The following is a 27,101-nucleotide window of genomic DNA, read 5'->3' on the forward strand; positions in this document are numbered from 1 at the left end:
CATCCTTAGGATACTCTATGTGTAGTATCAAGTCATCTGCAAAGAGTGACAGCTTTACTTCTTCTTTTCTGATTTGGATTCCTTTTATTTCCTTTTCTTCTCTGATTGCTGCGTCTGAAACGCCCAAATCTATGTGGAGAAAGAGCTGTGAGGGTGGACAGCCTTGTCTTGTTCCTGATCTTAATGAAAATACTTTCGGTTTTTCACCATTGAGGATGATGTTTGCTGTGGGTTTGTCATATATGGCCTTTATTATGTTGAGGAAACTCCCCTCTATGCTTACTATGTGGAGAGTTTTTATCATATATTGGGTTTGAATTTTTTCGAAAGTTTCCCTGCATCCATTGAGATGATCATATTGTTTTTCTCCTTCAATTGGTTAATATGAAGTATCACGTTGATTGATTTGCATATATTGAAGAATCCTTGTATTCTTGGAATAAACTCCACTTGATCATGGTGTATTATCCTTTTAATGTGCTGTTGGCTTCTGTTTGCTACCATTTTGTTGAGGATTTTTGCATCTATATTCATCAGTGATATTGGCCTGTAGTTTTCTTTTTTTATTATATCTTTGCCTGGTTTTGGTATCAGGGTGATTGTGGCGCCATAGAATTAGTTTTGGAGTGTTCCTCCCTCTGCTATATTTTGGAAGAGATTGTGAAGGACAGTTGTTAAATTCTCCAAGCCAGAAGGGACTGTCAGGATATATTTAAAGTGATGAAGGAGAAAAACCTGCAACGAAGATTAATTTTTTTTCCTATAAGTGAGATTACACCATTTTTGTTTTTATTTGTCTGATTTACTTCTTAAGTACTTCTTACTTCTTCTTTCATCATACTTCTTCTCAACATCTCTTACTATTAGAGATGTTGACTTAACATAGTGCCCTTAAGGTGCACCCATTTTGTTACAAAGGCACCATTTTATTTCTAGTATGCCTGAATATATTTTTATTGTGCCACTTTTTTTTCCTGCCACACAAAATAACTTGCTGGGGCACATTTCCTTTATCCATCTATTCAGGCTAAGTGTGTAGTTATCCTGGTATGGCATTTGAGAATGATGGTGCAGTGTACATGGTATTCAGGTGTTTCTTAGAGTCAGCATTTTTCCTTCCATTTTATAAATAACCAAAGATTTTGTTCTGGATGATTTGGTAGTTCTAATTTTTGGTTTTATGAGGAACCTCCAAACTCTTTTCTAGAGTGGCTACACCAAACAGCATTCCCAACAAGAGTGTAAGGTGGTTCCCTTTGGTCATGCCTGCTGTCTTCTCTTTTTTGATAATAGCCAATCTAACAGATATGAGGTGATATCCCACTACTGAGGTTTTGCACTTTCCTTATGTATGTTGGATATTAGCCACTTCTAAGGTACGTGTTTGTAAATATTTTATACTATTCTATAGATTGCCTGTTAATTCTGTTGATTGTTTCCTTTATTATGTAGGAATGTTTCAGGTCAATTTCACTTCACTTAACTTTTGATTTTGTTGCCTTCTCTCCTGCTGTCATTGTCAAGAAATTATTGCCAAGGCCAATCTTGAGAAGTTTGTTCCTTATCTTTACTCAAAGGCTTTGAAACATTTAGGTCCTATCTTTAATACATTTTCCCCAACATTATTGAGATATAATTGACATATAACCTTGGTAATTATAAGGTACACAGCATGATGATTAGACTTACATCTATGTTGTGAAATAATGTGATAATAATGTTAGTTAATACTTCTATCACCTCACATAGTTACCATTTTTGTGTGTGTGCTGTAAGAACATTTAAGATCTCCTTTCCTTGTAACCTTGAAATATGCAATAAAGTGTTGGTAACTAAGTCACTATGCTGTAACTTAGATCCCAAGAATCTACATATTTTATACCAGGACATTTGTACTCTTTGACTCTCATCTCCTTATTTTTCCCAAACCCACACCTATTAAATACATATCAACTCTCTGTTTTGATGACCTCTGCTGTTTAGATTTAATAAATAAGTGGGACCACACAGTTTGTCTTTATGTCTCTGATTGTTTCACTAAGCATAATGCCCACAAGTTGATTTCATGTGGTCACAAATTGCAGGATTTTCTTTATATGGCTGTATAATATCCATTGTGGTAATATATACAGTTCTATCCGTTTATTCATTGATAAACAGTTAGTGTCTATGCCTTGCATATTTTGGTAAATATTAATACAGTGAACATGGGAGTTCAAATATCTCAGTAAAGTAACTGATTTCATTTCCTTCAAATATGTATATTCAGAAATGGAATTGCTAGGTTATATGGTGGTATTATTTTTAGTACTTTGAGGAACATCCTAATTATTTTATGTAGTGGTTGTACTAAGGTATATTCCCACCAACAGTCTGTAAGTTTTCCCAGTTTTCTACATGCTTGACTACACTTTTCTGTCTTTTCTTTTTCATAATAACCACTAGGAAATGTGTGAGTTGACATCCCTTTGTGGTTTTATTTTGCATTTCTCTTACTATTACAGATGTTGAGCAAATGTTCATGTGTCTCTTGGTCACTTGTAGGTCTCCTATGAAGGTAGTATATCTGCTAAGGTGTTCAGCCCACGTTTTAATTAGATTATTCAACTTTTTTTTAATTGAATCCTTTTATGTTTGGACATTAGTCCCGTAGCAGGCATGTTGTTGGCAAATCTTTTCTCCCATTCCATAGGAGAATTCTTATGCCTCCTGTTCAATGCCTCTTCACTCTGTTCAAGTTTCTTTTTGTGCAGAGGCTTTTAAATTTGATGTTGTCACACATGTTGAATTTTCCTTTTGTTCCTTCTACTTTTGGTATCATACCCAAAAGAATCATTGCTGAGACAAATGCCTTGGAGATTTTTTTTTCTGTTTAATTCTAGGCATGTTGTGATTTCTGTTCATGTTGTGTTAATTTTTGAATCGTCTAAGATGCATGTTCAATTTTATTGTTTTCCGTGTGGATATCCCGTTTTTCCAACACCACTCAGTGTAAAGTCTATTTTTACTCCATTGTTTATTCTTGTCGTCCTTGTCAAATGTTACTTGACTGGACATGGCTGAGTTTATTTCTGGGCTGTCAGTCCTATTCTATTGGTCTATTGTCTTTTTTATGCTAACTTCACACTATTTTGATTACCATAACTTTGTATAATAGTTTGAAACCAGAAAGTGAGTTGCAACCAGCTTTGTTTATCTTGCTGAAAATTGTTTTGGCTATTTTCAGGGTCCTTTGTTGTTTTGTACAATTTTTAGGATTGTTATTCTATTTCTAGGAAAATTGCCATTGAAAATTTATTGGGTTTCAATTGAAACTATAGATGGCTTTAGGTAGCGTGAACATTTGAACAGTATTCATTCTTTCAATTCAGAAACATGGGATAAGTTTCTATTCACTTGTATCTTCTTCAGTTTTTGTAAATGTCATATTTTTAGGTGTACAGATGTTTTTGTCTCCTTGCTTAAATGTAGTCCTAACATTTTATTGTTTTTGGTACTGCCGTTAATGGAAGTGTTTTCTTTATTTTTCTGTCAGCTATTTTCTTGTTAGTGTATACACATGCAACTAATTTGGTATTTTTGTTTCACAGCCAACAACATTACTGAATTTGTTTATTAGTTCTAACAATTTCATGCGGTTTTTGGTGGAGACTTTAGGATTTCCTTCATACATCATATTTTATCTTCCAACAGAGGCATTTTTACTTCTTCCTTTCCACTTTTGATCCCTTTCTTTTCTTTTTCTTGCCTAATGCTTCTGGCTATGTATTCTAATATTATGTTGAATAAGAGTGGTGATAGTGGGCATTTTTTATTTGTTCCTGTCTGAGAGGAAAAGTTTTCAGCTTTTCACCATGAATATGATGTTAGCTGTGGGCTTGTTAATATATGACCTTTATTACATTTAAAATGTTTCTTCACTACACAGTTACTTAAGAGCTTTATTCAAGAAAGCCTAAAAAATACTTTCAAACATTTCTTCCGCATGTTATTCATGTTGTTAATTAAAAGCATTGATTTAAAAATGTTAACTACCCTTACATCCCCAGGAGGTATCCCACCTTATCATGTTGATCCTTTTAGTGTGCTATTGAATTTGGTTTGCTAGAATTTTCTTGAGAATTTTTCGATCAATATGTACAAGTATATTGGCCTGTAAGTTCTGCGTTTTTTTGTTTGTTTTGTTTTGTGATTCCCTTGTTATATCTTTATCTGGCTTTGTTAATCAGATAAATGCTGGTTTTATAAAATGAGTTTGGTAATGTTTCCTCTTTTTTTATTTATTTGGTAGGGTTGGGAAGGCCTGGCAATAAATCTTCATTAAATGTTCAGTAGAATTCACCCATGAAACGATCTGATCCTCGACTTCTCTTTGTTTGGAGAATTTTGAATACTGAATCAATTTTCTAATTCATCATTTGTATGATCAAGACATACTTTTTTTTTTTTTTTGTCTTCTTCATGATGGTCTTGCAACATGGTACATTGGAGTTAGTGGAGATTAATGCATTTGTGTGACCCTGTTTTTTAGCTTTCTTTATTATGATTTTTATGCTATGGTGTCAATCACAATTTCTCCTCTTTCAATTAAAGTTTTCTTTATTAAGTTCTTTTTTCTCTTCATTAGTCTAGCTAAAGCTTTGTCAATTTTATTATGCTTTACAAATACCAGCTCTTGGATTCAGTTTTTAAATAATTATATGATTATTGTTTTATTCATTTCCATTTGAAACTTTCATATTTCTTCCTTTTATTCTTGGAAATTAATTTGTTCCTTTTTCCTAGGCCTTCATGTATAAGGATAAGTCGTTTATTTAAGATCATTCTTTTCTCTTAATTAAAGAAGTTATGAATGCTAAAAATTCACTCCTTAGATTGATTATGCTACATCCCCAAAGTTTTGGTATGTTGTCATTTTTGTTTATGTGAAGGTAGTTTCAGATTTCCCTTTTGACTTCTTCCTTGACCCATAGATTTTTCCAGTGTGTGCTGTATAATTTTACATATTAGGAATTTTTCACTTTTTCTCTTGTTACTGATTTCTAGCTTCATAACGTTATGATAAAACAGGATGCTCAATGTGGTTTTGATCTTCTTAAATTTGTTAAGGCTTGCTTTATGTACCAAGGCATTGACTATCAGGGGGAATGTTCCATCAGCACTTAAGAAGCATGTGGATTCTGGTTCTGATGAATGGAAGTTCTCTATAAGTTTATTATGTACCTTCGGTGTCTTTATTAATTTTCTAAGGTAGAAAGTGGGATAATATAGTTCCTTAGTATTATTATTTTTACTGTTGTTTTCTCTTATCAGATCTCTTAATGGTTGATTTAAATATTTGTTTAATCATGCAACATTCAGTACCTATATATTTACAATTATTATAACCTCTTGATAAATTGATCCGTTATTATTTTATACTGACCTTATTTATCACTTCTGAACTACTGTGACTGAAAGTCTGTATTACATGAGATTGGGAGAGCCAGTCCTGTTCTTGTTTGGAAAGTGTTTGCACTATCAGTTTGTATTCCCACACCTTTAGCTTATGTGTGTCCTTAAAGTTAAAATGGCTCTTATAGACAGCATATTCCTTTTTTTTAACACCTATATCGGAGTATAATTGCTTTAGAATATTGCATTAGGTTCTGCTGTATAACAAAGTGAATCAGCTATAGATATACATATATTACCTTACCCACTCCCTATTGCATTTTCCTCACACCATCCCTATCTCACATGGCTAGGTCGTCACAAAGCACTGAACTTATCTCCCTGTGTTATGCAGCTGCTTTCCACTAGCTATCCATTTTACATTTGGTAGTGTATATACGTCTATATGACTATCTCACTTCGTGCCAGCTTATCCTTGCCCCTGCAAGTGTTATCAAGTCGATTCTCTACATCGGCATCTTTATTCCTCTCCTGCCCCTACGTTCATCAGAACCTGTTTTTTTTCTGATTTCGTACATAAATCTTAGCAAACAGTTGTTCTTTTTTCTTTCTGATTTACTTCACGAAATATGGCAGACTCTAAGTCCATCCAACTAACCACAAAGAGCTCAAATTCATTTCTATTTATGTCTGAGTAATATTCCATTTTATATATATATGCCACACATTCTTTATCCATTCTTCTGTCCATGGACACTTAAGTTGCTTCCATGTCCTGGCTATTGTAAATAGACCTGTAATGAACTTTGTGTTCCATGACTCCTTTTGAATTATGGTTTTCTCAGGGTATAAGCACAGTAGTGGGATTGCTGGGTCATATGCTATTTCTAGTAGTAGTTTCTTATGACCTCCATACTTTTCTCCGTAGTGACTGTAACAATTTACATTCCAAACAACAGTGCCAGAAGTTTCCCTTTTCTTCACACCCTCTACAGAATTTATTGTTTGTACCGTTTTTGTTGATGGTCATTCTGACTAATGTGAGGTGATACCTCATTGTAGATTTGATTTACATTTCTTTAATGATTCATGATATTGGGCAACCTTTCATGTGTTTTATGGCAATCTGTATATCATCCTTGGAGAACTGTATAGTTAGATCTTCTGCTCATTTTTGGATTCTTGTTTGTGTTTTTGGTTTGGAGCTGCATGATCTGTTGGTAAAATTTGGAGATTAATCATTTTCAGTTGCTTCATTTGCAAATATGTTCTCCTATTCTCAGGGTTGTCTTTTGGTCTTTTTTATGGTTTCCTTTGCTGTGCAAAAGCTTTTAAATTTCACTAGGTCCCATTTGTTTATTTTTGTTTTTACTTCCATTTCTCTAGGAGGTGGGTCAAAAAGAATGTTGCTGTGATTTATGTCATAGAGTGTTCTGCCTAAGTTTTCCTCTAATTGTTTGGTCATGTCTGACTTTACATTTAGGACTTTAATCCATTTGTGTTTATTTTTGTGTATGGTGTTAGTGAGTGTTTTAATTTCATTCTTGGACATGTATCCGTCCAGTTTTCCAAGCACCACTTGTTGAAGAGGATGTCTTATCTCCATTGTATATGCTTGCCTGCTTTGTCAAAAATAAGATGACTATATGTGAGTGGGTTTATCTCTGGGCTTTCTATACTGTTACATTGATGTATATTTCTGTTTTTCTGTCAGTACCATACTGTGTTGAGGATTGTAACTTTGTAGTATAGTCTGAAGTGCAGGAGCCTGATTCATCCAGCTCCGTTTTTCTTTCTCAAGTTTGCTTTCGTTATTCGGTGTATTTTTATTTCCATACACATTGTGCAATATTTTCTTCTGATTCCCTGGAAAATGCGATTGCTAGTTTGATAGGCATTACATTGAATCTGTAGATTGATTTGGGTAATATAGTCATTTTTACAATGTTGATTCTTCCAACCCAAGGACATGGCATATCTCTCCGTCTGTATCATCTTTCATTTCTTTCATCAGCATCTTATAGTGTTCTGCATACAACTCTTTTCTCTCCCCGGGTATGTTTATTCCTATTATTTGTGTTGCAATGGTAAATAAGAGTGTTTCATGATTCAAGGGGAGTTCAAGTTGTCTAAAAGCCTACATGTAATTTGTAGAAAGGATCTAAACTTCAGGTATACCCTGAGGTATGTCTTTGCATCTATGGCCCATGGTGCCATTTAGGGGATGTCTATTCTGGAGGGGACCTATAGAGGTGGTGTTTAGGGACTGAGGGGAGGGATTTGGATGTCTCTTTGGGGGCATATCATTTTGCGCCAGGGCTTAGGAATATTTGGTGGATGGTCATTGGTGGCCATGTTTCGATAGCACATGGTATTTGCAATGTTCTCCAAAGGGAGGTGGATTTGGGTAAAATTGGAGATTTCTAATCAAGGCAGGATTTGAGGAATATTGTTTAAGTAAGGGTCCTAGTACAAGTGTTGGGTTCTTGCCAGAATGACTTTTGTGACCCAAGTTCCATTATAGGGTCCTTCAAGCATTTGGAGATCTGTGTCAATAAGATTCGATTCATCGGAGATCACTTTTCTCGTAAAGATAGTCTTCAAATCAGGCTAAGAAAGGATACTGGAGATAGTCAACCAGGATCTGGAGAGAAACAGGGTACCATTAGGACTTCATTTTCTATAGTTTTACTACCATTCATGAACATATGGCGTCCTTCTTGTCAGGAATGGAGAAAGAACAGTTGTGCTGCTGGGACACAAATATTATCATGCAAAATTACATGCATTGGTTATTCATGAGGGAGAGTATAGTCCCAATTTAGAGAGGCTCTATTTAGGACAGTTGTACATCTATCATGAAGAGTATGGCCTTTGCTCATTCATGTACATAAACTATGTATAATTTTCCCTAACGGGTTATAGAGTTGTGAGACTTGTGTCTAGCGAAGAAGTACATACTTCTGTATATGAGGAAGGGAAAGCCTTCTGGTCCAGTATGTCAGTTACCTGCAAAGTTTCTAAATGAAAAATCCAGCATTGTTCTCTCCCAGCTGTGTGATCACAGGCAATTTCTTTTCAGCATCCATTGGTGGTATGAAGGTGATGATAAGAAGAACAGCAAATACTTACATGATCTTTACAGTGTGGTGAATGTAAGTCTTTATCAGGTGTCATAATACACCAGGTAATTTAATAGTATTCCAGCTACTAATGTTAATTAGGTAGTATGTACTGTGTGTCACACTCTTTTTTAAGCCCTTTATTCATATTTAGTCATTTAAACTCTACCAATGGGGAAAGGTACAATCATTATCCTCATTTTATAGATGGCCCAGAGAAGTGAGGTCCCTGTCTTCAGGTCACACAGCTGATAATCATGGAAAGAATTACTGGAAGGGTCCAACACTTCTCTTGTGCCAACTGCGGGCTGGAACACGAAAGGATCATTGTTTCTTCCTCAGAAAGGACAGCTAATGAGTTATGTCAGAAGATGATAGTGTAAGGCCCTCCAAAAATTCTTTACATTACAAACCTACAAAGTTGTCAGACTCAACTTTTTCAGAACTCTGGAAATTGACAAAATTTCACAGGAACTAGGGAAGTATTTACGTGTTGAAAAATGACTGAATCTTGGTAAGATCAGCAAGCTCTAGAGACTTTAAATGGTCACAATCCCATCCTCCTTTTTTCCAGCTTAATAATAGTACATATTGAAAGAGTATGCATTCCTTTTGCATCCGAGTAGCCACCAGAAGGAGAAGAACAAAGTGAGAATTCTTTCAGAACCTAATCTCCAAAGATTTATCATTATCTGACGTGACTGAGATGTTCCTTGGAATTCTGCGTTTGCAAGACTGGCTATATTTGACATAATTTGGACGTCACCCAGTTCGAATGTACTTTGACATGGGGAGTTGTCAAAATAATTATGGGGGCAGAAAGAATGTTGTAAGAATTAATGCCAAGAAACATCCCAAATTTGATGCAAAACATCATTATACAGATTCGCCCAGCTAAACAAACTCAAAGCAGGTTAAACTCACAGAGATCCATAGCAACACATATCATAAACTACTGAAAGCCAAAAACCAAGAGAGAATTGTGAAAGCACTGTGAAGCAACCCATGGCATGTAAGAGATTCTCAATTAAACCAAAAAAAAAAAAAAAAGACTACTCATCAGACAACATGCAGGGCAGAAAACACTTCGATACATTCATAGTGCTAATAGAAAAAAAAAAACCTGTCAACCAAGAATTTTATATGCAGCAAGACCATCTTTTGAAACTGAGGACAGGATTAGGACAATTCCAGATAAGCACAAAACGGAGAGGATTTATTGCTAACTATCTGCCCTACAAGATGAGATAATTCTAGGAGAGAGTCCAAACTAAAATGAAAGACACTTTGATGATAACTCAAATCCAGAGAAAGAAAGAACATCAGTAAAAGTAATTATAAAGGTAAATACAGAGGATAATTTAAACGATTTTTTGTATGATTGTAGTCTGAATAATAGTCCCCCAATATGCCCACATTTTAATACCCAGGACATGTATGTTATTTTATGCAGAAAACTTTGCATATATGATTATATTAGAGTCTTCAGATGGGAAATTTTCTTGGGTTACCTTGGGTGGATCTAATCAAAATATTTCTTATAAGAGGAATGAAGGATATGTCGGTGACAGAGGACAAGTTAATGTGATGACAGAAGTAGATAATGAACTGATGTATTTGAAGGTAGTAGAAGGGGTTACTAGCCTAGGAATACTGGCAACCACTAAGCAAAAAAAAAGGGCAAGGAAACACATTCTCGCAGCAGAGCCTCCAGATGGACCCAATCCTGCCAACATATTGACTTTAGCCCAGTAAAATGGATTTGGGACTTGTAACATGTAGTATTTTAAGAGAATAATTTGTAAAGTTTTAAACAATTGAATTCCTGAAAATGTGTTTCAGTAACAATAGTAAACTAATGCAGTTATTTTTTTCTCTTACCTGATTTAAAACATTACTCCACAGGAAAAAAATTAATTGGTGCTGATGTATAAAGTGTATAAAGATGTAATTTATGATAAGAACAACACAAGAAAAAGGATAAACTAGATAAAAGAAAAAATTCATATTTTGAAATTAAGTTGGTATTAATGTGAACTAGGTTGTTAGAAACTGTCAGTTTACTTTATAACAACCTAACTCCAGAGCAACCACTAATAAAATGGCTCTAAAATGTATATAGTAAAAGAAATAACAAAAAACCATAAAAGTGGTACACTAGAAGATGTCCAATTAAAAAGCAGATTGTAAGTATGGATTTTTTAAAAACATGACCACGTATATGTTGTTAAAGAGACAAATCTTAGTGTGAAACAAATAGATTTTAAGTAAAATGTTGCAAAGATAAGTCTCATGCCAAGAAAAATCGAAAGAGAGTTATAGTGACTATACTAACAACAGACAAAAAAGATTTTACATAAAAAAATAATGAGACAAAGGACAGTATATATTACTATATTATTATATTAGATTAATAATATATTATTGATAAAAGGGTAAATCTGTTGAAATACACAAGAATTATAAACAAATGCTCACCTAACAAAAAAGTTCCAGATACCTGAATCAAAAACTTACAAAATTTGAGAGAGAGATAAATAGGTTCAACAGCATATCCAAATGAATGACAAAATATATGATCACCAAGGGAAGAGAAGACCTAAACAAAACTATGATTTAAACCGAGTGCACTTAACAGACATGTACACAACATTCCTCCCAAGAACAGAAGAATACAATTTCCTTTCACTTGAACTAGGAATGTTCTCCAGGATAGACTTCAAGTTATGCCATAAAACAAGTGTCAATAATTTAAATCACACCAAATTTTTCTCTGACCACAAAGGAAAGAATAATGGGCATCAGTAATAGGAGGAACTTGTGAAAACTTGTAAATATGTGGAAATTAAACAACGCATTCCTAAGTAATAAAAGAGTCAAACAGTGTCCAAGAGATATTAGAAAATACTCTGAAGTGAATGAAAATGTAAACACAACATACCAAAACATGGGATTCGGCAAAAACAGAGCACAGAGGAATATATATATATATATATATATATATATATATATATATATATATATATATATATATATATAAAATACATTATATACATTTGTATAGTTTTCTCCATGTCTCTTTTGCAGTTTATTAAATATTTATTAAATATGGGTTTATAGTTTTATCAAATTGGGAAAATTTCTGCCCACATGTTTTTTGAAAATATTACTTTCGGAGCTCACTGCCATACCATTATCTCTTTCCAGAACTCCAATTACATGAGTACTAAGGCACTTGACTTGTTTGACTTTCCCCCACACACACCTTTTGTATTTTGCATAGTTTCTTCTACTTTGTTAAACTTCCTAATTTTTTCTTGTGTGTTAATTTGTTAATCACATCTGTTATGTAAAATCACAGGTTAAGAACATTAAAACATCTATTATAAATATATTTCACATGTCAAAGAAATTCCCAAGAAAGGGGTGGGCCAAAAGAGTTTTTGAAAAAATAATGGACAAAAAATTTACAAATTTAATGAAAACTAAAGCCACAGATGTTGCTGGTAAGTTTCTGGTAAGTGTTGATAGATGGAAGGTAATTGTGAATGTTAGCGTTTTGGAGTTGCGTTTTGTGTTCCTTTAATATTTTTGAGTCTGCTCTAGAGAACTTATGTAGTTGCCATCTGATCCTTTCAGGCCTTACTTCTTTTTCTCTAGAGTGGCATTTAGACATAGAATACCTGTGTTGTCTGAAGAAATCAGCATTGTGTTTTTGTTTTTGATTTTGTTTTATGATGTACGATACATTATTTTTATTTCTTAATTGAAGTATAGTTGATTTAAAAATTAGTTACTTTTTGCTTTACAGCAAAGTAACTCAGTTATCTATATATACATTCTTTTTCATATTCTATTCCATGATGGTTTATCTCAGGATACTGAATAGATTTCTGTGTGCTCTACAGTAGGACCCTGTTGTTTACCCATTCTATATATAATAGCTTATATCTGTTAACTCCAAACTCCCACTGTATGGGGGAGGGTGTTAGGTGAGGAAGAAGGTGGGAGGTTTTCATATTCCTGTTTTGATAGTGCTGTTGATCTTGGGAGGGAATGAATTGACAGATAACCCTTCATTCTTTTCATCCCCCAGGTCCCTACACCTTTAGTATCTGTGATACCTCCAATTTCTCTGACTACATCTGTGGAGGCATTGTCAGTCAAGTCAAAGTAACTAAGAGGATAAGCTTTGTGAGTATGAGCAGGAGGGTGTGTTGTAGGCTTCCAGGCATCTCCACGTTTTTTTACTTTTTTGGTTCTGATATCTTGCTCTTCACAGAAAACCTTGCCTACTTCACAGGCAGAGCCGGACTTTGTGATAACAAATTTTGTCAAGTATTATCGCCCTCCTCAGCTACAAATTGGCTTCCAGGTCCTGCACCAGTTCCGTGCCCAGCATGGCCAGCTCTCTCGGCCCCACAATGAGGTAGATGGGTGGGCAAGCCAACCAGGTCCTTGAACCAAAGCTGCTCTATGCCTTTTCATCTATTTAGTGTTTCTCCCTCTCCCTCTCCCCACAGTGGTGTGATTGTTCTTTTACTCCTTCCAGGAGGACGCAACAGAACTGGTGACCCTAGCACAGGCTTGAATTCTCAAGCTCTGCCAGCAGTGTAGCAAAACAGTCTGGATGAAGAACTCATCCAGAAGCCGGCTTATATGGCCCCTGGGGATCTGGCACCCATCAACTCCTTCACTGGTTGCGTGGCTGCCCAGGAGTTTATGAAGGTCAGCGTGAGTGGAGACGGACAGTGCTGGGCCTGGGCCAGGTTCCTTTCCGGCCCTGCTGCTTGCTTTCCAGCTCTGATTAACCAGTGATCACATTCTCTTTCTAACCGACTCCTCAGGGCTGCTCTGGAAAGTTTATGCCTGTTATACAGTAGCTGTACTTTGATGCCATTGAGTGTCTCCCTGTGGAAAAAGAGGCCTTTACAGAGGACACGTGCCTTCCAGTATGTGATTTGGGCCCATGGAGAAGACATTATTGTGGATCTTTTTAACGTGGCTTTTCCCTAACCCTCTCTTCCCTTCACATGACTCAGTGCCAGAACCATTATGATGGGCAGGTGGCTGTATTTGGCTCTGACCTGCAAGAGAAGCTGGGTAAGCAGAGATACTTCTTGGTGAGAGAACCTTGTGGTCAAAAGCTACCTTTAGGTCCCCTAGGCTCTGGCCACCTCTTCTGGAGTCTCCTCGTGGTGTACAAGGGATGGTGTTGGCTTGTACCCTCATCTCATCCCTCTTCCATTTTCTTCACACCAGGTCCTTTATATCCTGGTCTTGTGCCTCTTTCCTTAGAGGACCATGGATTTTTATGGCACTGTGACTTAAATATGCAGTCATAGATCCTCTTACCCTCTCTTGCCATCTGCAGGGGTAGTGAGGAGTGAGGAGTGGTTTTGTTACCCAGTGACCCTAACCATCTTGTGTCTCCCTTCTTGGCCACCTCCCAGGTGGGTGCAGGGGCCGTTGGCTGTGAGCTACTTAAGACCTTTGCCATGACTGGGCTAGGCTGTGGGGAGGGTGTGGCAATCACCATTACAGACATGGACACCATAGTAAAATCCAATCTGAATCGACAGTTTCTGTTCCAATCTTGTGATATCAAGGTGAGTGGAATGGATATGGTATGTGGTTCAGCTTTGTTTTTCACTTTTCTCCTGTCTTTTTCTGGTTATCTGCCTTATTGCCTTTGGACTTTTTTTTTTTTTTGGTACGCGGGCCTCACACTGTTGTGGCCTCTGCCATTGTGGAGCGCAGGCTCTGGACCTACAGGCCCAGCGGCCATAGATCATGGGCACAGACGCTCCATGGAATGTGGGATCTTCCTGGACAAGGGCACGAACCCATGTCCCCGAAACGGCCGGTGGACTCTCAACCACTGCGCCACCAGGGAAGCCCACCTTAGGACTTTTTGTTTGTCTCTTTCCTTCAGTTCTTACCTTATTTCTTTTCTCTACCACTCACTCTTTCTTCCAGGAGATATTTATTGAAAACTTATTACATCTTTCTTTGTGAGTTTAAACCTGTCCCCAGCCATTTTTTTTTTCTTTGGTTTTTGGTTACGGCTAATGTGGAACTCTGGAAGCTAGATTATAGAGGGATCTATCTGGGGCGTCTCTGTAAAGTTCAGTGTTATTTTGCCTGGCCAGTGTTTATCTTTCCTTTCATTTTATCATGCAAATATTAGGTACTACTTAAGTAGGTAGAATGTATAAGATAGCAAATGAAAGGTTTCTGCTTTTGTCTAGTGAGAAGACATAGTAAATGAGAGATTCTCTAATGCAGTGGAGGTTGGCAGCACACTTTCCTCAAGTCCAAAAGATCACAACTCTTTTAAGAATACTAAGACATTATGTCCTTTTTATCCTCATTTTATCAGGTGAAAGGGTAATTTTCCACTCTGTTCTAGGAGGCTGTCCATTACCCCAAAACACAGTATTTTCCAAATGACCAGACCAATTCATGATGATACAGAACTGTGCATTAACTAAAGAGCCATTAAAAATACAGAGAAAGACAGTGGGTATTGATGTGGATCAGTATTTCACCTTTCAACTAAACATTAAAGAAATATTGCTTGTCAAGTTTTGATATATATATATATATATATATATATATATATATATATATATATATATATATATATATTAAATATCAACAGTCATCTGAAAATGTTTTTGATTTTTTTTTCTGTGAGGCTGGATATCCCTGACATCTTTCAAGCAAAACATGTAATACATTAAAGTCAGTAAATAATGAAAATTTAGCTATCTTCTAAGACATTATATAAGTAAAATTTGTAAAACTGTAAATACAGATTGACTCCTGTCATTAACGCTTTGTATTGGAGTTTCTTTCATAGTGTTTGTACTATATAATGGAATTATTCCATATTTATTAATTAATTAATTTATTTATTTTTGGCTGTGTTGGGGCTTCCTTTCTGTGTGAGGTCTTTCTCTAGTTGTGGTAAGCGGGGACCATGCTTCATCGCAGTGTGCGGGCCTCTCACTAGTGCAGCCTCTCTTTTTGTGGAGCACAGGCTCCAGACACGCAGGCTCAGTAGTTGTGGCTCTGGCCTAGTTGCTCCGTTGCATGTGGGATCTTCCAAGACCAGGGCTCAAAACCATTTCCTCTGCATTAGCAGGGAGATTCTAAACCACTGTGCCACCAGGGAAGCCCCTCCAATTTTAAATGGAGTAATAATATTTTAAAATGTTCTCAGATTAAATATCAAACGTAGGAAATCCTGATAGCTGTGCATCAGATAAAAAAGAAACCACAAACTTTGTTTTAACTTCATTTTGGACAACTGCTAGAGCAAATAATAAATACAATAGCACTGTATGTGGTTAGAACATAACAAAGTGAAACATACTGTGTAGGGGCAAGAATGAAAATCAAGATATAGAACTGGAAGTGCCATGAGAGGGTGGTTTGCAGTGTGGTAAAGGAAATCCACATTGGAAAGGTGGTATAACCGCAGATAATTAAAGATGGTATACGAGAACAGGAAGAAATCTCAGGGAAGAGTATGCCAGGTGAAGTTAACAGTGTGAGCAAAACCCTGAGTTTGGAATATGACTGCTATGTTTAAGGAGTAGAGACAGAGATAGATCATGGTAAGAGAGAAGGTTGTCAAAGGAATAGGGACCAGCTCATTTCACCCTTAGTGAAAGTGGGAATCAATAGAGGGCTTTGCGGAGAGGAATGTGATCTGACTTGGACTTTCAGAGGATCCTTTTTGTTTTTGTAAGTTCAGAGGACCTTGGTTTTCTTTGCGTGAATGCATTCCAACTCGGGGTGCTAGTAACGAAAAACAGTGGATGTTCGGTAGACAAAAGAACAGATACTCAACCCATTGTCTCCTATTGTATCACTGTTTTCCTTTTTTATTCACGCCATTCCTCATTTGTCCCAGCCCAAGCTGTGTGGCATTTGTCATAGACCACAGAGCCTCCTGACCTCAGAGCCTAGGTCTTGTGCATCATTACTTAAATCAGTTTTCAGAACAGCTCTGTAAAGTTTTGTTGGGTGATTATGTGAATGACAGTTCTGTTTCTCCATCACTACCCAGAAATTGAAGTCTGATACAGATGCTGCAGCTGTGAACCAGATAAACGCACACATCCGTGTGATGAGCCATCAGAACTGTGTGGGCCCTCACACAGAGCATGTGTATGATTGATAAATTCCTCCAAAACCTGGATGGTGTGGACAATGCCTCGGACAATGTGGATGCCCGTGAGTTTTGGGGATGGGTGAGGACGAGGCGAGAGTAATGTGTGTGTTTTAGGGAGTGTGTGTCACCGTGTCCTATCCTGATGTTATTTTCCCCACCCTCACCTGCTGCAACTTTCTCACAGGCACGTATATGGACTGCTGCTGTGTGTTGTACCGAAAGCCTCTTCTGGAGTCAGGCACACTGGGTAACAAGGGTACTGTGTAAGGGCTTATCCCCTTCCTGACAGAGTCATACAGCTCCAGCCAGGACCCTCCTGACAAGTCCATCCCCAGGTGCACACTGAAGAACTTCCCGAATGTCATCGAGCACACTTTGCAGGTGATCAGCCTTGCAGGGAGAAAGAGGTGGAACAGATATGTACTGGGACAGTGTCTCAGTTGCCAAACTCTTGTTATTCCGATGATGAAGCCTCAGTGTATGTAATATCTGCCCTCTCTTTAACTCTCCTTCACTCACTTTAAACCTAGGAGCCTAACGCTTTTCATAATGATTTTTTTTAACTTGAAATTTTTATTTTGCAAACATACAGGGAAGTATTATTTATACCATGTGAAATACTTTATGTGAGAAGTGTATATCTAAACGGTGAGGATATGTTTCTTTGTGTACAGGATACTATTTTGTCATTGAACAAAATTAACTTAATATCATCTCTGCTAGTTATTTAGATATCTCTAATATTAAGTCCATATTTAGGAATAATTTTCTAATTGTTTCCCAAAATATGTTTAATAGTTTGTCAGCATAGTTGTGTTTATATAGTACACATACATACAAAAGAGCATAACTCTCATGTACATTGACAAAGTAAAAGCACCCCATTAACTGGTCCTCAGAACTTGGCCCTGATTACAGTCCCCTTTCAAACCACAAATAACCATCCTTTTATCAAAATGATTCTTAACCCAGTCTTTGAGGCTATGTTTAGGAAGTATGGGAACAGGAAGAAAATGAGCAGTAACAGTTCAGTCTGTCACTTTTCCTTCCAGAAGGGAAGAGTTTATACTTGTGGAGTCAGTTCAGTATGTGTCTTTCTCCCTTTCCATGAATCCCATGTTGGTGTGTGTGTGTGTGTGTGTGTGTGTGTGTGTGTGTAGATACAGAGAGACGGAGAAAGAGATGTGTTTGTGTGTGTGTGTTCATTTCTATACATATAAATCCTGTCCTAGGTTATGGTTCTATTATTGTGTTTCTCTCTACCCAGTATGCAGAAAGGCCAATAAAAAGGATTTTAAAACTAATATACTATGTGCCCTTGGACTTAACCACTTCATGCTTCAGATTCCTTATCTGTAAAATTGGAATGACAGTAGTAACTCTCACAGGAATTCTGAAAAACATGTATACTTAATATGCCCTTGTGACTTTCAAACTAAGCTTTAAATGTGTACATGTTTGCTTATTTCTTATTAACTCCATGAGGTGTAGTTTTACTGTTACAGTGTTTGTCTTTAAAATTAGGAAACACAAGTACAGATATGCCTGATTGTCACAAGACTGTGGCACAGCTGGCCTTTGAACCTGGATTTCGAGCATCAAGGTGCTCCAGATCACTTCACCAGTGACTATTTATCGACCTCTGAATTCACAGGGGTCAAACCTCTATCTTACTTTCTTCCCAGTCCCCAGAACCTGCATAGAGATCGTTCATGTTTTATTCTTGGTGTGAACTTTTTCTTGAATTGATGCATGACATACCTAGGGTAATGTGTACATCTTAATAAATTCTGCATGAATGTACACTTGTGTGTAAACCTCTTCCCAGATTAAGATCATAGGTTTTTACATTGAAGTGGTGAGGGCTTGACAAGTTTGAGGAGACACATTGGGAGGGTTTTCTTCCTCTGTTCTCCCATAACAGCCATGCTCTTCCTATTTGCTGTATTTCCTGATGGTGGTCCTAAGGCCTACAGAAACTTATTTGTTTCCCGTAACCCACATAGTGTTGATTTGCTCTGTCTGCCATGGATGAGTTTGAAGGTCTCTTCAAGCAACCAGCAGAAAACGTCAACCAGTACGTAATGTGAGTAATTCTGTCCAAATCCTCGCTCACCGTGTCTGCTGCCTGTCAGTCAAAGCATTCTGTAACCAGTGTAACACTTAGGACCTGGTCTACTTTTCAAATAATCTAATGATTCCTTGGGCCTTATACATTTGGGAGTCAGCACTGACTTTTCATGCTGTTAAGCTCCCTCTGGGATCACTGTGTAACTCTGTGTTTTTGTCCTCTCTAATTCTTGATAGGGATTCAAAGTTTGTGGAGCAAACACTGCACCTGGCAGGCATCCAAACCCTAGAGGTGCTGCAGTCTGTGCAGCTCAGCCTGGTGCTTCAGCGGCCACATACATGGGCTGACTGTGTGACGTGGGCTTACTAGCACTGGCACAACCAGTGCTCCAACAACATCAGACAGCTGCTGCGCAGCTTTCCTCCGAACCAGGTATTACACTCTTCTGGTCTCCATTTGTCAGAATAGGCTTACTGGAAGCAGTTTGTTACACGCTTTTGACATGGTTCATTGCAGTTCATCCATTTGTGGCAAGACCACCAAGTCCCAGAGATCTCATTAAATGATTAAGTGAGTGATTTTTGAAGTCAAAGACCTGTTCCTCCCAACCTCTCTCCTCTACCTGCCCAGCCCTGTTCTCTCAAGCAACATACTTGGTACCTATTTCCCTTAGATATGACATGAGTCATTCCAGATTCCCTGTCAGGGCTATAGAGATTGTAGAAGATAAATTTTGGTGTTAAGAGCACAGGACCTAGGTGGCTTCAAGTCTCAACTGCATTTGATATTGGGACTAATCATGTATTTTCTCTCTGTGCCTTAGTAGCCTCATGTAGGAAGTTGGAATATTGGTGACCTAATTTCATGAGAGTTCTATGAGGGTTGATTTATATTTACTAAGTTAATAAATTAAATATGTTACTACATGACTGGCAATCCATAAAAGTTTCATAAATAGCTCTGTGTCTGGCACAAAGGGAGTGCCCAGCGATATACTAATTTGGGACTTCCGGGCTTGAAAATGAGGAGTCACAATTATGAGAAAGACCTCTCCTCTCAGGTCCCACTCTCCCACATCTTTCTGTTTTCCTAGCTTACAAGCTCAGGAGCCCCTTTCTGGTCTGTGCACAGCCGCTCATCTTTGATGTCAGCAATGAAGTCTCCTCCCTCAGGTCTCCTACAGTCGGGTCAAATGTGGGTACGTGGATGGGAAGGAGGCTGCAGCTCCTTAGGTGAGTACTGATATGCTTACCCCTCCATACCTTGCCTTCTCTTAGCCCCTGCACCTGGACTAGGTGATAGCTGCTGCCAACCTGTTTGCCCAGGCCTATGGGCTGAGGGGCTCTCAGGACCGAGCTTCTGTGATCATACTCATTCAGTCTGTGCAGGTCCTTGAGTTCACCCCGAAGTCTGGTGTCAAGATCCATGTTTCTGACCAGGAGCTGCAGACCACTTCGTGTGTTGGTGAGGATGTTTATCTAGTTGGCCTAGAGCTAGCATCCTACTTATCACCTACCTATGCAAGCCTCCCCTGTACTTGTGTTTTGCCACTGGCTCTGCTCTGAGATCTCAGGCCTGAGATTAATCCACACTGTCCTTTGGTCCTTGCTTCTTCCAATTTAAAATAAGGTTGGTTGGTTGAGGCAAGTTCTCTGATGCCCTACTACTTTGTTCTTCCCACTGTTTCTCCCTCAGGTGCACCAGTTGTCCAGCTCTTTTCTGTGTGTATGTTTGCTTTGTTTTGTTCTTTCTCTGTTTCTTTTTGTGTCCATATGCAGGGACAAATGGATATGATCTTTACCAGTAGGCTCTCTGCCTTGATTTCTTCCTTGATTCATTTCATTATAGATCTCCTCATCCACCTCCCCCCTTCTTTGGTATGCCTGTTTACCCTATTGTTATTTATTTATTTACTGATTTATTTATTTATTTAGGCTGTGTTGGGTCTTCGTTTCTGTGTGAGGGCTTTCACTTCTTGTGGCTCACGGGCCTACTTGCTCTGTGGCATGTGGGATCTTCCCAGACCAGGGCTCGAACCCGTGTCCCCTGCAATGGCAGGCATATTTTCAACCACTGGGCCACCAGGGAAGGCCTAACCTATTTTTAACCTCCATATATCTTTCCTCATCTCCCTCTCTAGATAGCCCTCCTCATCTCTCCATCTCTAACTACCCCCCAACTCAAATTTCCCCCCCTCTACCGTATTCTGTCTCATGCTCTGTAAGTTTTCCTCTACATTTCATCTTCTTTGTATATAACCTTCAATTTCTTCGTCTGTATATCTCTCCCCTCCTGATGTATGCCCCGCATTTCCCTTCCGAAATAACTACTCTCTCATGCTTCTCTTTGTATATTTTCTTTATTTATCTCCCTACGTGTCTCCCTTTCAGGTGTTTTGAACTTTCCCATTCTCTGAACGTTCTCATAATCTTCACATTTATCCTCCTTGGTCTCCCTCTTCAGATATTTTTCACGTCTCTCCCATTTCATATTACTCTCTTCTTTGCTGTCTGTACACTTTCCCCCTATGTTCCTTTCTGTATCTCTTATCCCTCTGTCTCTTGTTTTCCCTCGTATCTTCCTTCATGTCTCCCCATCTCTCTCTATGTCTTTCTCTTGAAGTATGTTCTCATTGACTCCCTTTTTTTTTTTTTAATTGTGGTAAGAAACACAAAGGATTTACCATCTTTAAATATAGTAGACTTCCAGTTTGGAAGGCTTAATATTTAATGGAATGGATTTTAAGGCTTAATATTTCATTGGATGGATAGATCACATTTTTCTGTCCACTCATTCAGCAGTGAACAACTTCTGTGCTTTCACCTCTTATCTGTCATGATTAACGCTGCTGTCTATATCCTTTCTTAGTGGCTTTACCTGTTGCCCTCAGTGTCTCTACAGATCTCCATGTCCCACACACCTGTCTACCTTTTTCTTTTCTGACATGTTTTCTGCCCTATCTTTCCCCCTTCTTTTCTCTTTCCCATGATGTCTCTCCTTTTCAAATCCTTTATCTGCCTGAACATCTCTGCCCCACCCTGGATTCCTGCTGGCACCTCAGACCGTGAACAGGGATTTAACATGTATCTAAGGACTAACGTGTACTTCCTCCCTTTCCGCAGTGGATAATCACCTGCAGGAGCTCAAGCCATGCTGACCAACCAGAGAGCCTCCCTGGGTTCAAGATCTACCCCGTCAACTTTGAGAAGGTGCTGTGATGGGGACCTCAACCGTGTATGAGAAATGGCTGAGCCACCCTAAGCTTTTTTGGGGATTACAGGCCTGACTGTAATTATGTTGTTGTTGTTGTTGTTGTTGTTGTTGTTGTTTTTCGGTACGTGGCTTTCTCTCTCTTGTGGGCTCTCCCATTACTGAGCACAGGCGCCGGATGGGAAGGCTCAGCGAACATGGCTCCTGTGCCCAGCCGCTCCCTGGCATGTGGGATCTTCCCCGACTGGTGCACGGACCCGTTTCTCCTGCATCGGATGACCCAAGTATCTTTTGTGGTCTGGACTAGTATTTGGCTGGTCTGGCAGGTAATTGAGGTGAATATACCTCAGTTCCCAGTATCCAGGAAAACTTTTTCTCCTTAACTCTGTCTCTCCTGTTCTTCCTCTGTCTCCACTCACAACAGGATGATGACAGCAACTTTCATATGCATTTCATTGTGGCTGTATTGAGTCTCCGGGCAGAGAGCTATAACATTCCCCCTGCTGACCGGCATAAGACTACAATAGTCTATACCTAACCTTGCATCCTTTTCCAAGTTTAACTCTGCCACATTTGAAGTCTTCTGTAGACCTTGAACGTCTCTAACAACTACGTCTTCTCATCACCTTCTGTATTACAGATCAAGCTGATTGCAGGGAAGATCATTCCAGCCATAGCAGCTATAGTTGGCCTTGCAGGTCTGGAGCTGTACAAGGTAGTTCAGGGACACCAACAGCTTGAGTCCTATAAGAACAGCTTCATCAACTTGGCCCTTCCTTTTTTTTCCGTTTCTCTGAGCCCCTTGACCCACACCATCACCAGGTAAGGGCTTGCTTTTATAGAAACCTTTGGTGTTGCCCATCAGTGATTGATGCTATGTGTGTGTGTGCATGCGTAGAAGTTGTGTGTATCTTATTTCGGTAGAACAGGCTCTAGTTTTCATCATACCTGGTGAGAGGCTTTTTTAATTTTGTGTATCCTTTGTTCATTGTTTGAACCTGTGCAAAGTAGGAATGGAACTGGCATGTTTGTGAAATGAAGAGGAGCGTATGATTAGGGCTTGCTCCCATTTTACTCTTGGTGCTTTACTCTGTGCTTTGTCCCATAATACTACAACCAGCAGTGGTGACTGTGGGATTGCTTTGAGGTACAGTGGCTGCAGCCTAATGGTGAAGAGATGCCCCTCAAGCAGTTCCTTGACTATTTTAAGGTAAGACCCTTTCACTCACTGCACCTGTGGTGGTGGTTGCCCAGGTTACTGGTACTGTCCATCCCAGTGACCCTGTTGCCCCTCCTCGTTTCCACCCTCTTCAGACAGAGTACAAGTTAGAGATCATCATGCTGTTCCAGGGTGTATCTATGTTCTACTCCTTTATCAAGACAGCAAGTAAGATCAAAGATCAACTCAGGCTTGAGTTGGGTCAGTGTGCAAACAGAAACAGGTCCTGCCTGGGGTGGGAAACATCAGCTAGCTATGCAACTCATCTTCACTGTTCTCTTAACTTTGTCTCTGTAAGTCTTTCCTCTCTGTTTACTTCACAGACTCTCTTTCTCCTCACCCCAGGATGTCAGCAATAGTGAAACGAGTATCAAAGCAAAAGCTGGGACACCACATTCAAGCACTGTTTCTTGAGCTGTGCTGCAACTAGAGCGGCAATGATTTGGATGTCCCCTATGTACGATACACCATTCGCTATTCCCTCTACACCCATCTACCTCATTCTCAGTCAAATCAATCTATTTCCATTTCTCTTATAGTTGTCGCAAATGCTGAGCCTTAAGTTCTTCTGAGGACTTTTTGTTGTTGCTGCTGCTTTCTACTGTTTGGAGTTGGAATTCTTAATAAAGAGTTATTAATCCAAGTGTGTCATATCATTCTTTTGTCAAAGGCCCGTACCCTGTTGTCTGTGGGAAAGACCAGCCTTTCTTTAGCTCTGTAGGTTCAGGTGATAGTATGAAAGGCTCAGCCCCTCCCACCAGCATGGAATTTGCCTCACATCCAAGCTTATGAGAAAAGATTAAATCCACCTGTTCTGGTAAACCATTGGTTTGCTATTTTTTCCTTTGTCCTCTCTGTTTAAAAAGAAATAGAGGGGGAGTTCAGGAAGATGGCAGAAGAGTAAGTCACGGAGATCACCTTCCTCCCCACAGATACATCAGAAATACATCTACACGTGGAGCAACTCCTACAGAATACCTACTGAACGCTGGCAGAAGGCCTCAGGCCTCTCAAAAAGCCAGAAACTCCCCCACGTACCTGTGTAGGGCAAAAGAAAAAAAAAGAAAAAACAGAGACAAAAGAATAGGGATGGGACCTGCACCAGTGGGAGGGAGCTGTGAAGGAGGAAAGGCTTCCATACACTAGGAGCCCCTTTGTGGGCGGAGACTGCTGGTGGTTGAGGGGTGTAGCTTTGCAACCACATAGGAGAGCACAGCAACGGGTGCGGAGGGCAAAGCAGAGAGGTTCCCACACAGAGTATCGGTGATGACTGGCACTCACCAGCACAAGAGGCTGGTCTGCTCAATGGCCGGGGCATGCAGGAGCTGGGAGCTGAGACTCGGGCTTGGGTCAGAGCGCAAGGAGAGGACTGGAGTTGGCGGTGTGAGCACAGCTTGAAGGGGTTAGTGCAGCACGGCTAGCCGGGAGGGAGTCCGGGAAGAAGTCTGGAGCTTCCAGAGAGGCAAGAGACATTTTCTTCCCTCTTTGATTCCTGGTGCGCGAGGAGAGCGCTACTTAAAGGAGCTCCAGAGAAGGGTGCGAGTTGTGGCTATCAGCGTGACCCCAGAGATGGGCATGAGATGCTAAGGCTGCTGCTGCCACCACCTAGAATCCTGTGTAGAAGCACAGGTCCCTCCTCATGCCTCCGTGAACAGGAAGCAGAGCAGCCCGCCAGTGTCAGGGTCCCGAGATCCAGGGACAACTTCCCCAGGAGAATTAATTGTGCACCTCAGGCTGCTGCAAAGTCACGCCAGATTTGGACACCACAGGCCAGACCTGCATCCATATGCCTCCATCCCCACGGCCTGAGAGAGGCAGAGCCACTGAATCAGTGGCTCCTTTAACCCTGTCCTGTCTGAGCGAAGAACAGACACCCTCAGGCAAGCTACATGCAGAGGCATGGCCAAATTCATAGCGGAAACACAGGAGCTGTGCGAGCAAAGAAGAGAAAGGGGGGCTTCTCTGGTGGCACAATCATTGAGAATCCGCCTGCTAATGCAGGTAACACGGGTTCGAGCCCTGGTCTGGGAAGATCCCACATGCCACGTGGAGCAACTAGGCCCGTGAGCCACAACTACTGACCCTGCACGTCTGGAGCCTATGCTCCACAACAAGAGAGGCCACGACAGTGAGAGGCCTGCACACTGTAATGAAGAGTGGCCAGTGCTTGCCAAAACTAGATAAAGCCCTCACACAGAAATGAAAACCCAATACAGTTAAAAATAAATAAATAAATGAAAGTACACTTAATTAAAAAATATATTTTTAAAAAATATTTCACACCAGGGTCAAAAACAAAAACAAACAACAAAACACAGACAACAAAAATAAAAAAAGATAAAGGGAGATCTCTCCCAGCAGCCTCAGGAGCAGCGGACTAATTCTCCACAATCAACTTCATGTACCCTGCATCAGTGGAATACCTGAATAGACAATGGTTCATCCCATATTGACGGGTGGACTTTGTGAGCAAGATATATTATTTATTCCTCTTTTCCTCTTTTTGTGAGTGTGTATGTGTATGCTTCTGTGTGAGATTTTGTTTGTATAGCTTTGCTTTCACAATTTGTCCTATGGTTCTGTCTGTCAATTTTTTTTTACTTATAAAATATTTCTTTCCTTAATAATTATTTTTTATTTTTGTTTTAATAACTTTTTAAATTTTATCTATCTTTTCTTTTTTCTTGCTTTCTTTCCTTCCTTCCTTCTTTCTTTCCTTCTTTCTACTTTTTCTCCCTTTTATTCTGAGCCATGTGGATGAAAGGCTCTTGGTGCTCCAGCCAGGAGTCAGTGTTGTGCCTCTGAGGTGGGGAAGCCAAATTCAGGACACTGGCCCACAAGAGACCTCCCAGCTGCACATAATATCAAATGGTGAAAATCTCCCAGAGATCTCCGTCTCAATGTCAAGACCCAGCTTCACTCAACAACCAACAAGCTATGGTGCTGGACACCATATGCCAAACAACTAGCAAGACAGGAACACAACACCACCCATTAGCAGAGAGGCTGCCTGAAATCATAATAAGGCCACAGACACCCTAGAACACAACACTAGACCTGGAAATTTTCACCAGAAAGACAAGATCCAACTGCATCCACCAGAACACAGGCACCAGAGTCCCCTCCACCAGGAAGCCTACACAACCCATTGAATGAACTTTAGCCACTGCAGACAGACACCAAAAACAATGGGAACTACGGACCTGCAGCCTGCAAAAAGGAGACCCCAAACACAGAAAGATGAGCAAAATGAGAAGACAGAAAAACACACAGCAGATGACGGAGCAAGGTAAAAACCCACCAGACCTAATAAATGAAGAGCAAATAGGCAGTCTACCTGAAAAAGAATTCAGAATAATGATAGTGAAGATGATCCAAAATCTGTGAAATAGAATAGAGAAAATGCAAGAAACATTTGACAAGACCTAGAACAAGTAAAGAAGAAACAAGTAATGATGAACAGCACAATAAATGAAACTAAAAATACTGTAGAATGGATCAGTAGCAGAATAACTGAGGCAGAAAAAATGGATAAGTGACCTGGAAGTAAAATAATGGAAATAAAACTGCAGAGCAGAATAAGGAGAAAAGAATGAAAAGAACTGCAGACAGTCTCACAGACCTCTTGGACAATATTAAATGCACCACATTCGAATCATATGTGTCCCAGAAGAAGAAGAGAAAACAAAAGGGACTGAGAAAATACTTGAAGAGATTATAGTTCAAAATATCCGTAATATGGGAAAGGAAAAATTTAATCAAATCCAGGAAGCACAGAGTCCCATGCAGGATAAATCCAAGGAGAAACACGCCAAGACACATATTAATCAAACTCTCAAAAATTAAATACAAAGAAAACATATTAAAAGCAGCAGGGGAAAACAAACAAACAAACAAACA

At 39.3% G+C, this 27,101-nt stretch overlaps 1 pseudogene across 1 annotated transcript in view; it reads left to right on the forward strand.

Moving 5' to 3' along the window:
* Positions 1-24,622, forward strand: part of LOC308609663 (ubiquitin-like modifier-activating enzyme 1) — a 42,964-nt pseudogene extending 18,342 nt beyond the window's left edge. The window contains exons 2-20 of the transcript in view: positions 7,888-8,053; positions 12,613-12,710; positions 12,799-12,945; positions 13,069-13,244; positions 13,364-13,468; positions 13,559-13,639; positions 13,970-14,125; positions 16,597-16,763; positions 16,886-17,082; positions 18,723-18,787; positions 19,009-19,204; positions 19,866-19,927; positions 20,050-20,232; positions 21,895-21,981; positions 22,407-22,499; positions 22,623-22,804; positions 23,091-23,192; positions 23,297-23,369; positions 24,486-24,622. The product of the transcript in view is annotated as a ubiquitin-like modifier-activating enzyme 1 (transcript). The remainder of the gene's footprint in view (positions 1-7,887; positions 8,054-12,612; positions 12,711-12,798; positions 12,946-13,068; positions 13,245-13,363; positions 13,469-13,558; positions 13,640-13,969; positions 14,126-16,596; positions 16,764-16,885; positions 17,083-18,722; positions 18,788-19,008; positions 19,205-19,865; positions 19,928-20,049; positions 20,233-21,894; positions 21,982-22,406; positions 22,500-22,622; positions 22,805-23,090; positions 23,193-23,296; positions 23,370-24,485) is intronic.
* The last annotated feature ends 2,479 nt before the right edge of the window (positions 24,623-27,101 follow it).

The sequence above is a fragment of the Mesoplodon bidens genome (assembly GCF_964165515.1).
Source record: "Mesoplodon bidens genome assembly, chromosome: Y".
Classification (NCBI taxonomy): domain Eukaryota; kingdom Metazoa; phylum Chordata; class Mammalia; order Artiodactyla; family Ziphiidae; genus Mesoplodon; species Mesoplodon bidens.